Consider the following 11,346-nt stretch of genomic DNA (forward strand, 5'->3'; position numbering starts at 1 on the left):
TTCAACTCATCTGAAAATGGAAGGAGTTTTGGTTTATGTGTTGGTAGGAAGCCCCAAACCGACCAACACATAAACTGATGGGCTAGAAGTGCATTAACCAGAAAAGCTGCAGAATAGCCAGACCCTCTGTTGAGGTTGACCATCTGCTCTTTATGGAAGAGAAACAATTGGAAAGCCATGCCTGAAAAAAGCACAAGAATCCTGCTTAGAGTCAAAATTGTATCTCAACTCTAATGACTGAAATGAATAAATTCTCATTAAATGCATGTAATTAGTCGAGAGCAATATTTTCTATTATCTTCATACTTGCTTCATCAATGTTTTTGGGTATTTGATTTGCAAACATTTCGTCTTATGTCAAGAAATTTGTTTACTATTTCTGTGCAGCCATCAATTTAAGAAGAAGCCTAATTGCACAGATGCTGATGTACACACACCATTCATCTGACATAGGGGCTGATATGTCTGCACAGGGGGGCTGAAGACTGAGAAATCATATGCTGCAAAGCAGCAGGAAGCTGTCAGAAATTGGGTCTGTGGGTGGTAGTTGGTGTGTGTGTGATGTTTTTAGTACTGAACTGGTCTTTGGTACGTTCTCACTTTCCTACACACAGTTGTTGCCAAGATGCACATTTGTTGACAACAGTTAATTTTGTTTCTGACTATTAGACCTTTCTTCTTGGTTGGACCACTCCAATATCTTTTGTTATGATCGGTAGGCGTTTGGACTTTTAGTTTCTCTTTTGATCTTTTCTTTATTGTTTATTTCCTGACATCGTTTTAGTTTATCCCTTGCGTTGGTGCATTTTTCACTCTTTGCATTAGCTTCAGATTTCTCCACTTCTGTTCCAAAGTTTCATCTCATCCGTTTAGTTTCCTCTTTCCTTCAGCCTTCCAGGCTCCTTCTCAGCACAACTGCCTTCAGTCACCTCATTCTCTTCTGTCTAAACATTCATCAGTTGGTTTCCATTCACATCTGGCTCCTTACCACTCTCTCCTCGCCTTCAGTATATTTAAAGGGGAAGAATCATGCATTTTCAAAGCACATACCATATGTGCAATTAATTTTTTCATACAAATACATTTTAGTTTCAATAAAAGCATTTATTAGTTGATATGGATACATTTGTTCTATTTGTTAGAGCACACATTTAGTTAACATACGTATTTCTATGAACTTGAAGTTAATTTTGCTTTAAGATTAAAATCTTGTTTGTTTTCTTGCCTGCCATGGAGTTGCCAAACAAAAAATGGAGGCCAGGGTTCAGAAGGCTTAAATGCTGGTTAAAATAATAATAATGAAAAATATATTTTTCTAATATATCCTGTGACTCTTCCTGTTTTTTACTTGGTCCATCACACAGTCCAATCGTAGTAAATATACGTATCTGGTCCTGTTTCTTTTTGTTTGTGTTAGTTTGCTTTAGATTGTTTATTCTACTTCAAGTTGTCAGTTCAAGTGATTTGTTTATTCTACAAGTCTTGCATTGCCTGCAGCAAGAAATCGGATAATCTCATTTAAGTCACGAATTAGGAAAGTTGGCCACATGTAACTGGGCCTTTGAAATAGCTTTTCTCCTTAACTTAATTCTTCACTTAAATTCTAATGCTCAGATTTACTTAATTATCTGAAATACAGTGAGCATTTATTTAATAGATCACATACAGATAATAAAATACAGACATCTGTAAAGAAGCAAATACCTTTTTTATATTTTATCCCAAACTTATGGAAAACTGACTCACATCATGCAGAGTCAGTCCACTTTGAAGATGAAGAACTTGATAGTCACACACAGTCAGGGCTGAAAATAAGTGTGAATTGAAATGACTGTGTAATTCTGTAATGACTTGCTCTCAGGGTGCTGTCACATCCAATATTTCAAAGAAGTTCAGACCTGCTTGGCTGAAAACATCAGAGCCATGGTTGAAATGGTCCAGTAGGTTGTGAAAATAGTTTACATGGCAAAGTCATGCTGACTTTTCCCCATCAGGAAAACAGAGCAGTCTTATATGTATGCAATTTTAAGCTCACAAAGTTGGGCTTAAAGAAAACAGTTTGAATAGCACTGTGTAAAAAGTCACTTGCATCCCTTACACTCCATAAGTAAGTCAGGAATTATTTCCTCCAACCTCTCTTTGCTTCTATTTGAACTCCTTTGTCTCGAATGAACACACAGCGTGACAGCAGTGCAATTAAAACATATCTGATCCATGTAGTCCACCTCCTTACTCCTGACATATAAGTCACCACCCTCCTAAGAGGCAAAGTGTGTAACAATACACTCCAAGGATCCAATTAACCTCTCAAGAGGGCGCATTGTTGGATTTCACTCCGGCATAAGAAGCCAGTATGGGCCACAGCAGATGAAGGCGCTCTGGTTCTGCAAAATCTGTTCTGTCAAAGTGACATCTTTCTTTAAAAATGTAGAACAATCGAAGCAGAGAGCACGAATGCAGCAGGTGTAGCAGCAATTAGGCTTTTTCGTCCTTTAACCACCCTATGGCTGTGATTAAAAGACAGCCTCTTTTTACTTTATCCATTCTGAAGAGTTCCACAAAAAAAGAGTCTCTAAACTCCCAGAGGAGGAAGAGAAGTTAAGAGCAGTGTGAGAAGATGATAAGAACCATTGGCGCTTTGTCTGTTTATTCTATAGTGTTGAAATAAATTCACAGTATGGCAAACTTTTTCATAAGATGAAACATTCCACCAGTGTTGTATGCATCTCTGCACTGATCAAAAGCATTTCCAAAGAAGCTGGAGTAGAAGCTAGTAGCTATCTTTAGATGGATTCACTATTATTTACATGTATCTCAAAATGATATAAGCAGTCCAGTCATATTCAATTTACAATGTCAGCTGTTAAAAATTGCATCTGATTGCATCAAGTCACTTATTTTACTGCAAGCATGTGGCGACAGTGGAAAGAAATAATTTCCTTTTTTACAGAAAAAAAATGTTTTGCTACAAAAAACTGACTTAATGGCTAAAGTCACTGTTTTAATGGCTTTGTCCAAGAAAGACACGCAACTTTAGTTTAGGTCTAAGGCAGAAGCAAAGGGGGCTGGATGAAAAACAATGAAATTGTCAGGGGACTAGCAATAAGAGCCCTCGGTACAACAACTGTAATTGACAATCAGGCGAATGGTTGATTGCATAATAAACTGCAGGAGTGCCTTCTCACAGCAGGTGACCCCACCCTCCGATAAGAGCTGATTCACTAGGACGGACCGCTTAGAGAGGAAAGAGAGACACAAACAAAATAACAAACACCTCAGGGTCACGACGCTGATGTGACTTGTAATTGATTTCTGAAACGACTAAAAACATCACCGTACTGGAGCTTAAATGCCTTCAGAGGATCATATAAAAGAGGCATCACAGAGCAGAGAGAGGAACCAAAGCTGGGTCACCTGAGTGAAATGTATTCAAAAGCACAGAACAATCATTTAGATTAGTTTTGCGTATTGAATATGAGATTGGGTATCAGGTGGAGGAGAGCAGGTGAAAGCGGGAACTGAAACCTGCTGATTGCTGACTGGTTGTAGGAACATGGGTCCTCAACTCATGGTTCGGTTTGGAGTTGACAGCAGAACCATATTCAGGATTTTGTCCAGGAAAGGAATCTTTTGAAGATCTTCTACGTTGGAGATGAGATCAAGAGAACAGCTTCAACATCCGGGTGTATCTGAAGTGGAGCCACTGCTCCTCAGCATCAAATCGTGGCCATTGTAGCCCATTCAAATTTAGACGAAACACAAATGTTAGAAGTCAGGTTTAGTCATCCTACCGGTCAGTCCCAACCAACTTTCAACTACATTTAAACATCAGTAACTGTATTTTTGACTATACTGTCAATTTCAAGATTGTTTTTTTTTTTCTGTCTCTCAATGAAAATTTTGCTGCAAGGTGGGATTACTTTACATCTTTTGTCAGGTAGGTCAGAGACACACCAGCTCTTTCTATCTTGTTTTTACTTCTTGCTGAAACAAACTGGCCCCTTTCTGACGGACTGAAACCCGTGACACTGTCAGCCTGTCGCAGTACATTGTCAGAGCTGGTTTTAAGCTCTTTGTTTGAAAACTGGGAGGGCGTTGAAAATGTCCAAAAAGTCCTACATTTATCAGGAGACGGTGTTCTCCTTTGCCACAATCAACCTTAAATTACCCGAGGTGTAGAGAAAGTTATTATACCCACAAGCTTGTATTGTTGCTTTTCTCTCTTTGCTTGTTAGCTTTGTTCACCCGTAGCTTGTGTCTGTGGGAGCAACATCAAACTGTGTTTACAGACATGAAGACGTTTATATTTTTTTGATGTCTTGTTTTTTTTATCTCAGACTTCTATTGCCCTTTGCTCGAAGGCCTGATTTTATCAGTGGCGGGAAAATCTTAGAATCTGTCTTTCCTCGGTTTTACATCAAATGATTTGCTTGGTCAGAACTTTATCTTCAAATAACCTTTAGTTACAATAAATTTCCTTTCATGCTGAATCTTAGTATTTCCATTCTATATTTGATGCACCTGACCTTGTCTTTGACAGAGTCTCTCTCTTAGACAAAGCTATGGGATGAGCTTTTCCTGCGACTAACCGTTTGTGCTGTCTTCTAAAACTGGCTCAGAATTTGGATACTAAGATGTATTTTTCTCCAAGATGCCATTGACTTTTCTCTGTTCGTTCACATAGAAAGTACTCCTGCAACTGTTTCTGTTTTCTTTTGTGTCTCCGCTTCACCTTCTCAACCCCCCGGTCACTCTTGGCAGATGACCTCTTGTACTGAGCCCGGTTCGGATTCTGCTGGAGGTTTCTTCCTGTGAAAGGGGAGGAATTGCTGGAAAATTGACGACAGTACCAGCAGAGAACAGATCACTGCAGTCACCATTTTTCAAGAACATACTGACAAAATCACCATTTGTGATCCAAATCATTCAGAAACTGTCATAAAACGAGAAAGCAGTGGAACATGCTTGACAGAAATCACAAACTGGTTCTTTGATCACATTGTTGGTCCGATTTTAAATCCATGATCTGCGTTGGGGTTTTTATGCATCTCAAAAGACTTTTTACACCTGCAATATTGTTGAGATTCATTACAAGATTCAAACGTTTCTTCAATAGTTCTGATAGTGCTGCTGTTGTCATCCTTTGACTTTACAGAAGAACTAAAAGTTAACCTTTCATCAGGAGTTCAGAGTACGTTCTTTTTAAGTTCTCTGACGTGCTTTTTGTCAGTGGGCTAGTAAAATACATGTCAGCTTCAAAATAGGTGGCTTGTTAATCATCACAGGGACCTGTATGTTTCTTGGAAGGATGCGCTCTAAATGTTTCTCCTTGCTTGCATTTTTTTCTCACTAAACTCGTTGCTGAGCTTCGAAAAAGTTTCATATGTTTAATGAGGTATAGTATATAACCTTTAGTATACAAACTGTCATTCAAATCTTACAAAATCTACAATTTATTAGAAAATATATCTCTCTAAAACACATTCATTTTATTCATGTTATGCATTAAGGAGCCTCTCTGGTGACAGGAGTAGGAAGTGCCCACATGTAAAAGCACTCTGAGATGCAGTGGGTCATGGACCGACTCATGCTTGATAATTATTTGATTTGATTTGATGGTGGCAGAGTAGGGTTGGGAAAATCAAAGCCAAAGTTTCCGACTCAAAGTTAAAAGTGGATGTGAGGACAAGAGGCATAGAACACCTCCGTCCTCATAGGAACGTGGGCAGAGGTGCCAAACTGAGAGACAACAACTCCAACTGTGTCTGAGTGAGGAATGCACAGGAAAAAGACGGACAGGTTGACGGCAGACATGGGGACAACAAAGCGGCTCAAACAAAAGAAATAAACAAGCAGAATAGCCGGTCTGTGCGGATGGCATGGAAAGCGTGTCCCCTGGAAGTGACACTGTCCTGACAGGGGTCACTGCAGCGGGGAGTGAGTGACAGCTAACAGGGGATGCGGCTGGAGACGTCCCGGTGGAAGGGAGCGTGTGTGAAAGAGGAGTGCATCGCAAGTCAGCTCCACGGATTCAGCTCGAGTGACCAGCTGCTTGTTGTCTTTGTGCTGCATGTTAATATCATGCAAAAATTCAAAGGAAAGCTTCTGAATGATGACGCACTCCAGGAGAAAAGTCATGTTTATTCACCTTCCTGTCTATTCATGGTAATGCGTGATGTGTCTCGCATAAAGGATCTGAAAATGACAGAATATTTTAGATATCCCAACGTAAATGATGTGTGTGTTATAATAAGGTCTCTGTTTAGCTTTGTTGCCGCAGTTTTTTGTTGTTGTTGGTTTTTATCTGAAGTCATTCTGGTGTGTTTCTCTTTGTGTTCGACTGTTTCCCTTCACTGGTTTCCTTCAGCTGCCTCAAACTTTCTCCTTCCTCACTGCGGCTACACATCTTTAAACACATCTTTAGAGCGGACAGGGGACGATGGTGGCGACAGTGGTAGAAGGAATCAGTGGATTGCTGGTTCAATTCCCAGCAATCTGTTGTTGTGTGCTTGGGTTGTTGCCTGCTTGTGGTGGTCAGTCTTTGACTCATTGGTGCATCGCAGCCTTGATGTTGACAGTCTGCCACTGGGAAGGTGTAGCTACTACCTAGTCGCTTCCCATCATCGATGTGTGAATGACTGAAAGATTCTTTGAACTTGATAAAGTGTTATATCACTACCTTTACTTGTTTTTTCAACCATTGACTTCATCCTAAAAATGCCTGCCTTCCAGTATCAGTTACTCCTTTGTCAGATCCTCTTGTTTTTCCTGCAAGTTTTTTTTTTTTTTGAACTGAACACCCAGGTTAACAAAATAAAACTATATCTAAACTGCTTTATTCTGGTATGCCGGCTTATTTATCTGTTTCCCCACAGTTTTGCAGGTCTTCTTACAAAATCGTCCAATAAACTCATTTCACACTCAAAGTTTGTTCTCTTACTAATTCTTCCTTTGTAATTTTCTCACTTGGAATTTCAAATCTTTCACCAAAGTTTGGGGTTTTTGTTTCTCTCTCCCTGTCTGATGCCTTATTTCCTCATTTTTCATCAGACTGTAAGATTATTCGGAGTCCCAATATATGCAAACACATGAACAGACACACCCAGCAGGAAGGAAGAAAAGGTGGATTTTGCATTATTTATTCTCAGATTTCATTTTTGTCTTTAGCTGTGTGTCTGCTGCTCTGAGAACTCCATTATCTCTCAATAAGCTGTGAAGCGCCTCTGTGTTTCTTCAGCTGGAGACCATGATTAGTGCGCTGCTACCTCATGCTACAGCTCACTTATCATCAAGCTTTCTCTCTCTCTCTCTCGATTCCTGCGTGTCTGTCCGCTCTCAGCTCTGGAGCTCTCTGTCTTCATCAGCTGGTGTCTGGGACCAGACGTAAATCATGCTAGATTGAGCTGATCTTTCTGTCTCACGCCCGGCTAAAATGGGAGATGTGAGCTTCTGAATATTCTATTCTTCAAGAGTGATAAATGAGAAATATTTCAGGGGAAAAAATATTTCTTTTACACCGAGAACATCACAGGAAAGATATTCTAAGTTTTTTTTTTTTTTCAAATATTAAACCTTTGAATCAAAGCCTTAAACTTCTACTTCCTGAAAAACAAAAACACAAAAACAACTGTTGTTTTTAACGAATTTTGAAAGATTTAACTGAGGTTAGATGGATAAAGTTACCATAGTTCTGGGATTGGAAATGTGATTGTTCATTGAAGGATTTTCTTTGGACTCTCATTGTTACGATGCATTTCCAAACCTCAAAACTTTCACTGTTCGGAAAATTTACACCCTAAAACGGCACAACTCTCGACTCGGAAGTAGTCCCCTGAAAGAAAGAGAAAGGGCCCACTTTGTCAGTGTGTAACAAAACAAGCAATGTGCAGAGGTGCACCAACCATTCAGCACATACAGCAGTAGCCCAGAGTATTGTTAAACAATCGTCCATCTCCTGAATATAACCAGAGGGACTGCAAACTGGGCTGAGTCCATCTCCAGTCCTTCAGCTGGAGCATCATTCAGCATAGTTAATCTAATTGGTGGAAATGCTGGAGCAAGTCAAAAGTGTATGTATCACTAAATGTAAAAGCCACAACATGCAAATGTTTTAATCCTATCTATTGTTGGCTTTCATTGCACAGGATGGAGCTCTTATCTTTTATTTATTGAACTGAGATAAGAAAAAAACAAAAACTCATTCACAGCATTTTTAAAACATTTCTGTTGGGAGCCATGTGAGGCAATGTAATTGTTTGGAAACTGCATTGTTCGGCAGTTTTTTCAGAAGGTGTTTTTTTTTTTTGTTTATTAAGATGTACTTACTTTCAGCAGAAATAGTCCTCTGTGGAAAAGTAAAACAAAACAAAACAAAACAAAAAAAAAAAAAAATATATATATATATATATATATATATATATATATATATATATATATATATATATATATATATATATATATATATATATATATATATATATATATATATATACTCGGAAGTAGTCCCCTGAGAGAAAGAGAAAGGGCCCACTTCACTGCAAATTTAAGGCTCAATAAATTCTTAAAGTCTTTCCATTGCACCCATTTTCACGAGTTCTTGTTACTGGAATCACCATCATCGCTGGCAGGAACTTGTTTGCGCTTGCCTGGAGGCAGTGATTGGGATGAAGGCCTGAAGCCTCATTAACATCATATGGGACGAATGACAAAGATGAGAAAGACTCGCCCTGAGTGTTTGTTCGGGGTGTTCCTTTAATCTGCCTGCATCACCGTCCCTGAGGGTGCCCTAATAAGAAACAGTCTCTTAGAAAAGTAAGATCAAATAGTATTTTTTAAGGTTTCTTAATTTTTTTTTTCACCATATGCATGAATTATATAAAAACGATTGCCTCACAGGACCATGGACTTCAAGTATTACTCTCTTTGGAAAAAATACATGCCTTTCATGCACTTCACGGAGAGCATCGAGGTTTTCAAAGGAAATAGCTTAGTGACTGAGAAGAGAGGCGAATGTGAGTGATATGTGTTATATTGAAGGGTGAGATATGTGCATAGTTTCGTAGGCAGAGCAGCTGTGGGCATGCTGGAGCTTATCAGAGGACTTTGCAAAAGCCAGAGAAAATGACATTTCACAAGATGTTACAGAAACAAAGATTATTTTATGAACACTCTGTGCAACGCAAGTCCTACTAAGTAAACTGAGCACAAAGGGACTCAACAAAAACAATAGAAATTATTGGGACAGATGTTCTCAGACGTTTAAATATTCCTACCAAAGTGCCAGTTATTTTTTTTTGTGCCATAAGAAATAAGCTATGTTGTACTTTTCACACACAAATACCTCTGTCTAAAACTTTTGATGTTTCTGACTTACAGATGATGAAAACTTAACTTCAGTGTCTCAGAGAATTTGAGTATTACATAAGATCAATAAAATTGTACATTTTACTCAGGAACGTCAGGCTTCTGAAATGTGTGAAACTTAATGCTTGTCAAAATCTTTCATTAAGTCGTTTTTTTTTTTTTTTTTTCATTTCATGCTCCTGAAAAACAAAATCCCTCTTGATCTCCAGTTTTCTAGTAAGCAATCAAAATCTGATGATGTTTCTAATCTTGTTGTTTTACCCTAATGATTTATTTTTGTCTTGTTGACGTATTAGACCCGCAGGCTGCTGATCCAGCCGACAAACACCAAAACTGACTCACGGAGCATCAGCAACATCTTTCAACAGATATTTTAGGCCCTGAACCTTTACAGAAAGAAGAGACGACTCAGGCCCTCAAGGTCTTCCCATAAGATATTACAAGATTTTAGAGAGCCTTGACATTTTCTTTGGTAGCTTCTGGTATACAACATTGCTTCTTGATTCTCAGAAATCTGCACTTCCTGAGAAACAGATACAACACAAACACTAGTAGAAATTTCCGCAACTTCTTCAGTGTTGCTGTTAGCTTCTCTGTCGCTTCCCTGTTTCTTTCTTGTCTTTTCATCCATTTTGGGGTTACTTTCAGGTCCTATGATGTCACCATGGTCCCACTTTTTTTCTTTCATTATTGATAACCATATTGATAAATGTTACCTAATTCCTGGAAGGACACAATTGTGAAATGGCAAACAGAAGCCATTCAGAGACAGAGAAAAGTTGGATGTCTTTGACTGACTTTGCAGAAATTGTATTTGTCTTTTTCAAAAATGATGTGATGGCTGGTTAAATGGCAACACGACCAAATAAAATGGTGTGAAATTCTTAATAAGTCTGCAAAGATTAATTTGTAACCAGGATAATTAGCAGTTCATCCAGAATCCATTGTCACCTGTTAAAGTGTCATTCCTTTAGCTTTATAGTTGTAGGTCTTGATTGTGTCCTAAAAAAGGTTAGACGTCAATTGAAATGCAAGTGGGAGAGAAATTCTGGAATCCTTGAAAGTTTTTGCATCATGTAACAGTAGATCTCCTCTGATTAATCCAACAGTGTTCAAATTTATTTTTGCAACTTTGCTCAACTCTCTTTTTTTTTTTTTTCAAACTTGACATAATCCAACATGATACCAAGGTTTTTCTTTCCCTTGAGAAGTTTCTTATTTACCTTTAGGTTTGCATCACTGCTGTCATTCAATCACAGGGCTGTTATTTTAACATTCAACAGGAGATACAAGTTTGCAGACCATGCTGCAACAGTCTCAGGATCTGATGACATTCGTGTTGAGACAGATGCAATGTTTATAGAAATAGTTGTAAAGTGGAATTAGCATCATCCTTGTTTGTGTGTATCCGAAACGTAATCTGACATTTTCTTGACTAAAATATGATTGATTTGTGTAAAATCGCCCGATCCTTCTTTTTGTGTGTGATGGAGATCATTGAATGTGAAGGAAAAAACTTCATCCTTCAGAATGTTTTCAAGCTGTTTTTCATAGGCAGGCAAACTGAACGATTTATGAACTTTCATTTCATTTCAAGGTAGATGATTCATCTGGCAGGACGAAGGATCACAAGCGCTTTTTGAATGAGCTTTTTGCCTTTTTTATGTCATCTAAAAGGGGCCAAACAAACAATTTAGTAGATGGAAGCAGGTTTTTTTCTAATTCTTTTCCTTTCTTCATATTTCTTGCCTCCTTATGAACTTCTGTGCTCTCTGCGCTGAAAGTGCTCGTACCCTCACAGTGTTTCCTACGTTTTGAAATGCAGCAGGTAGTTTTTCTCTTTTTAAGCAAGGCCACAATCTTGTCTTATGTACCTCCATCCTTGTTTTTGTGGCTTTATTGAGCGCAGAGTGAGAAGCCAGATAACTAAGATATTTACGTCTACAGCGGTGATCAATGGGAAACGCAGGGGAGCTGTTTTTC

This window comes from Poeciliopsis prolifica, unplaced genomic scaffold (genome assembly GCF_027474105.1).
Source record: "Poeciliopsis prolifica strain line A6 unplaced genomic scaffold, Auburn_PproV2 SCAFFOLD023, whole genome shotgun sequence".
Lineage (NCBI taxonomy): Eukaryota > Metazoa > Chordata > Actinopteri > Cyprinodontiformes > Poeciliidae > Poeciliopsis > Poeciliopsis prolifica.